This window comes from Macaca thibetana, chromosome 19 (genome assembly GCF_024542745.1).
Source record: "Macaca thibetana thibetana isolate TM-01 chromosome 19, ASM2454274v1, whole genome shotgun sequence".
In the NCBI taxonomy this organism is placed as follows: domain Eukaryota; kingdom Metazoa; phylum Chordata; class Mammalia; order Primates; family Cercopithecidae; genus Macaca; species Macaca thibetana.
Window position 1 is genome coordinate 32,567,174 of NC_065596.1, and position 6,110 is coordinate 32,573,283.

The window sequence follows — 6,110 nt, forward strand, 5'->3', positions numbered from 1 at the left end:
ATAAGTATACTTGCTGCACTTTACACATATAATCCGGCCAAGTATAATAAAGTAAATCAGTCCTTCCATGATTTGACTTTAATAAAAATGGGAAACCAGAGAAAAATTATGTTTCAAAAACCATGGTATACCTGTTGTTAGATTCTAGTCTTGCCTAATGTTTTTCAATTTTTATGATTTTCTAGAGTTTGGACTGAATTCTAATTTTTTCTAGCTACATGTCTCTGAAATAATGTTTTCAATTTTTTCTTCTTTCTTTTCTTTTTCCCCCCATATTTTCTAATATGAAATCACTGAAAACTAAACTGTATTTTCTTAAAGCCCTGATAACTGAAGCTAGACAATTTAAACTTCAAAAGAAAATAACAGCGACCTATTCACATACATAAGCCACTTTCACACCTACCTACTGATGTATGGACTTCAGAGTAATATGGCCTGTATATATTTTCCAGAATTGTTCTTGGTTTTGATCTGTTCCTCCTGTTATTTTCTCTTCATAGGACATGATACTTTACAATGTGCTAAAAATGAGCTTTCCAAATAACATGGAATTTGCCTGCCTAAAAATAAACTGTCCCAGCCACGAAAGCTCAGATGAAACCTGATTTTTTTTTCTTTATTTTGAGACGGAGTCTCCCTCTGTCACCAGGCTGGAGTGCAATGGCGCAATCTGGGCTCACTGCAACCTCTGCCTCCTGGGTTCAAGTGATTCTGCTGCCTTAGCCTCCTGAGTAGCTGGGACTACAGGCGTGTGCCACCACGCCTGGCTAATTTTTGTATTTTTAGTAGAGATGGGGTTTCACCATGTTGGCCAGGATGGTCTCCATCTCTTGACCTCATGATCTGCCTGCCTCGGCCTCCCAAAGTGCTGCGATTACAGGTGTAAGCCACCACACCCAGCCTCTCCCAAAGATTTTTAAAGGAGAAAAGGGGAAATGTGAAAGGAAAATAAATCTTGGCACCCAAAACTCACTAAGCCAAAGGGAAAAGTCAAAATGGGAACTGCTTAGGGCAAACATGCTTCCCATTCTATTCAAATCATCCCTCTGCTCACTGAGATAAATGCATGTCTGATTGCTTCCTTTGAAAATGGTCACCAGAAACTCAAAAGAATGCAACCTTTGTCTTTCATCTACCTATGACCTGGAAGCACCCTCCCTGCTTGGACTTGTTCTGACTTTCCAAACCAAACCAATGTGCATCTTACATATTAACTGGTATCTCCTAAAAGTGTATAAAACCAAGCTGCACCCCGACCACCTTGGGTATATATGGCCAGAAACTCTTAAGGCTGTGTCACAGGCAAGCATCCTTAACTTTGGCAAAATAAACTTGCTAAACTGACTGGAACAAAAGAAGTAATCTTCAGAGAAAATAAAAATACCACGGAAAAACAGGGAGATTACATGATAAAAATGTTAACTTACAAAGATGATTTCAGAACCATCAGTGCGTATGCACTAAAAAACAGCTGCAAAACATGAAGCAACAAGTGACAGAAGTGAAAGAAATACACAAATTTAGATTGAGCAAAGAGGATTATTAGGGTAGTCAAAGTACTCTGTATGTTACCATAATGGTAAATATGTGCCATTTTACAGTTGTCCAAACCCACACAATGTAGAAGTGTGAGCCAAGTATAAACTAGGGATGTTGGGTGATAATCTACCACTTTGGTGGAGGATGTTGACAATGGGGAAGTCTATGCATATGTGGGGGAAGGAGCTATATGGGAAATCTCTGTACCTTCCACTAAATTTTGCTGGAAACCAAAAATTGCTCTACAAAGTAAAGTATATCATAGAAAAAAAACTGAATTAGAAAATAGGTTAAAAACATGAGAAGAAATTTCACCAGTGTAGATTCACAGATAAATAGGCAAAAGAAAAGATTTTCCATATTACCGTCCATCAAGTCTCAGAAATTAACAATGTTCTATTTTTTTTTTTTTTTTTTTTTTTGAGATGGAGTCTCGCTCTGTCGCCCAGGCTGGAGTGCAGTGGCCGGATCTCAGCTCACTGCAAGCTCCGCCTCCCGGGTTTACACCATTCTCCTGCCTCAGCCTCCGGGTAGCTGGGACTACAGGCGCCCACCACTGTGCCCGGCTAGTTTTTTGTATTTTTTTAGTAGAGACGGGGTTTCACCGTGTTAGCCAGGATGGTCTCGATCTCCTGACCTCGTGATCCGCCCGTCTCGGCCTCCCAAAGTGCTGGGATTACAGGCTTGAGCCACCGTACCCGGCCTTATTTCTTTTTTTTTAATTGAAAACTGAACAGCAAATGAATTTTTATGGTTTGTTTTCTGCAACAAACAATATTAAAATGTATGAGAAATAATATGTATTGCAACAGGTTATAAGGGTGGAAACAAATAGTCTTACAATTTGCTGGAAGCATAACAGAGCTTACTGACATTTTCAAGGAAAGACAACAAAGAAAGGTGTCATCAAACAAGATGGTATCCTGACAGAGACACAGCGCTCCACAACTGCTTCATATTCTGCACACAATAAATTCTCTCAGAAAGAGGAGAGGAGTGATGCCAAATGGGCTTGCACTGGAGCTGTGGACACTACCACTGCTATTATTCATACAACCAAGGCTCTACAATACCCCTCTGGAGACAAAAGTGCAACACAAAATCTTTGTAACAAAGGAAAGCAAAAGTAGCAATAAAGGTCCAGAGAAATACACACAGTGCAAATACAGTACTGCAAACTCAGTAAAAGGAGTTTTTGACTAGAGTATGAACTTTCAAGTTGAAGATATATTTCGCAGGAACATTCACCCAAAGCTTGAGAGCTAGAGCGAAGAAAGACTTGCAGTCAGTAACTGAGTAGATGAAATGCCTAATTTTTCACTAGGTGATAATTTCCTTTGGGAAGAAGTGCCTTATCTTTAATTATTCCACTTTTTAAATTGCCTCAAACTTGCTTGCTATTGAATTGTATAACACCAGACAATGGCAGGTTGTCAAACGATAACCCCAGTGGATAATTTAAGCTGCTTTTATGAGAAGCATGGTGCTAAGCTGCCTTACACAGTGTTTTTACAATAACCATAAAAAAACTGAGTTTATTTGATCATGTAAAAGAGTATGACCTTCTCACATAAGGTCATGTTAGAGGAATTCTTTTTAAAAGAGGTTTTCAAACTCATCCGTTGGGCATTTAAAAAATCATTATATAAATGTACACTTCTTCCATACATAAGAACAAACATTTTCCCTTCACAAAAAAACCTCATATTTAGGCCAAAATAAATTACAACTTGCTGAAATACCTTTTATGGCTCAGTGCTCATTCCAGCTATATGAAGCTATATTTTTTGCGCATCTTCAGAAATTAGAGATACTGAGAGAGAGCAGTTACTTTTTTTTTTGAGACGGAGTTTCACTCTGTCACCCAGGCTAGAGTGCAGTGGTGCAATGTCAGCTCACTGCAACCTCTGCCCACAGGGTTCAAATGATTCTCCTGCCTCAGCCTCCCAAGTAGCTGGGATTACAGGCGCCCACCACCACACCTGGCTAATTTTTGTATTTTTAGTAAAGACACGGTCTTGCCGTATTGGCCAGGCTGGTCTCAAACTTGACCTCAGGTGATCCACCCACCTCGGCCTCCCAAAGTGTTGGGATTACAGGCGTGAGCCACTGCGTCTGGCCAGAGAGAGAGTGGTTACTTCTAAAATGACATGATGATATAACTCTGGCTCAGGATATAACTCTAAATCTCGGGAATAAAAAACAGATACTCATTATCCAATCCATATAATCTTGTATTATATAAGTATTAACAGTCTATGCGGTGAAAAATGAAGAACATAAATTTCATAAAACTTTAAAAACACACAACATAGGCCAGGCGTGGTGGCTCATGCCTGTAATCCCAGCACTTTGGGAGGCGGAGGCGAGCGGATCATCTGAGGCTGGGAGTTCGAGACCAGCCTGACGAACATGGAGAAACCCTGTCTCTACTAAAAATACAAAATTAGCTGGGTGTGGTGGTGCATGCCTGTAATCCCAGCTACTTGGAAGCTGAGGCAGGAGACTCACTTGAACCCAGGAGGCAGAGGTTGTGGTGAGCCAAGATCGTGCCATTGCACTCCAGTCTGGGCAATAAGAGCAAAACCCCATCTCAACAACAACAACAAAAAACCAAAACAAAAAAAACACAACATAAAAATGTAAAGAAGGCCGGGCGCGGTGGCTCAAGCCTGTAATCCCAGCACTTTGGGAGGCCGAGACGGGCGGATCACGAGGTCAGGAAATCGAGACCATCCTGGCTAACATGGCGAAACCCCGTCTCCACTAAAAAAAAAAAACTAGCCGGGCGAGGTGGCGGCGCCTGTAGTCCCAGCTACTCGGGAGGCTGAGGCAAGAGAATGGCGTAAACCCGGGAGGTGGAGCTTGCAGTGAGCTGAGATCCGGCCACTGCACTCCAGCCTGGGCGACAGAGCGAGACTCCGTCTCAAAAAAAAAAAAAAAAAAAAAAAGAAGTGATCTCAGGTCCATAGCTCTTCAGTTCTTCCAAATTTGTAGATCAGAGTGGTTGGGTAACATATGCACCAAAAAGAATCCACATGGAAGCAATAAGTACCCCAAACATCGACACAAAACCAATGAAAAGCCAAACCCAAGCACCTGTTCTTCCTCAACAGCCTCTTTCACAGCTATCATCTGTCACCTGAGCATTGGATACAGCATTTTTATTATGAAGAAAGCCAATGTGGGAAATACACCACATGTGTGAAAGGCATGGTTCAACTGTTCTGGCCTACCATACACCACAGCTGCGTCATTATCCACCAGCCTGTAAAAAACAATATACCTGTTACAACAGACGCCACAGCATTCCTTCTCTCACCCCAGTCAATACATTCATATTCTGGCCAATGAAAATTATCTAGGAAGCCTGCCATTTTTTACTTCTTAAGCATCCATTTTCCATTAAATGCTGTATCCCCACTTCCTCAAACACCCACGCAGACTTCAGGCACGTGCACAAGGAGACTGCTGCTCCACAGTCTGGCCGGCCTCCTCCAGCTCCACCTCAGCCTTGGGAGCCCACAATGTTCTATTTTTATTTGATCCCGTCTGCCTCCAGCAATCATTGAAAAGAAACAGCCTTTACCAAACACTCCAAAGTGTCTTTGTGGTGATGTCATTAGGAACCCATAACTGTCCCCAGGAATTGGCAGTGGGAACAAAGGTTTTCAGGAACATTCTTAGCTCACCAAGCTTGCACCATTATTATCAATATTGGTGAACTGACGAATTGCAGTTTTTTGCAAAGCTGCTATCTCAGAATCACAAACTTACATCTCACAACCAGCTGGCTCCCTCCCCCTAACATATTGGTACAGTCATCCCACATTATCTGCAGTGTCACTTTCCACAATTTCAATTACCCATGGCAACTGTGATCCAAACACATTAAATGGAATATTCCCAAAAAAGGTAACTCAGAAATTTTAAACTGTGCACTGCTCTCACTAATGTGATGAAATCTCACATTGTTCTGCCCACGACATAAATCATCCCTTTATACAATGTAGCCACACAGAATAACCTACCCATCTCTCAGTCACTTAGTAGTCATCTCAGTTAGCATTGTTAAGAGTATTGTGGTGTTTGTGTTCAAGTATCTCCTATTTTACTTAATAAAGGCCCCAAAGCACAAAAGTAGTGAGGTTTGCAACTTGGATATCTCAGAGAAGCTGTAAGCTAGACACAATCGCATGTACCTGTAGTCTCAGGTAGTCTGGAGGCTGAGGTGGGAGGACCACTTTTTGAGGCTGCAGTGTGCTAAGATCTTACCTGTGAATAATGGCTGTGCCACATTGATTACATTTCCAAGTTTTCTCTCAAATAGGAATAATTTGGTAAAGCCTGAAGACACACTACTGCTTACAGTTCCTTTCATGTTCAGCATACTTACAGGATTTTTCACCTATATACATTCAATCAAACTGCAAAGGCATGGACATTAGTTTTGTCTCACTTTAGGTTCCTGGGTACATGTGCACAATTTGCAAGTTTGTTACACAGGAAAACATGTGCCATGGTGGTTTGCTGCACCTACCAACCCATCACCTAGGTATTAAGGCAAA

The 6,110-nt window shown here is 41.5% G+C and overlaps 2 protein-coding genes across 2 annotated transcripts in view; one reads left to right on the forward strand and one right to left on the reverse strand.

Annotated features, from left to right (window-relative positions):
* The window catches only part of PPP2R1A (protein phosphatase 2 scaffold subunit Aalpha), a 526,337-nt gene that overhangs the window by 409,893 nt on the left and 110,334 nt on the right, over positions 1–6,110 (forward strand). The window lies entirely within an intron of this gene.
* ZNF841 (zinc finger protein 841) overlaps positions 1–6,110 on the reverse strand; it is a 107,548-nt gene that overhangs the window by 45,614 nt on the left and 55,824 nt on the right. The window lies entirely within an intron of this gene.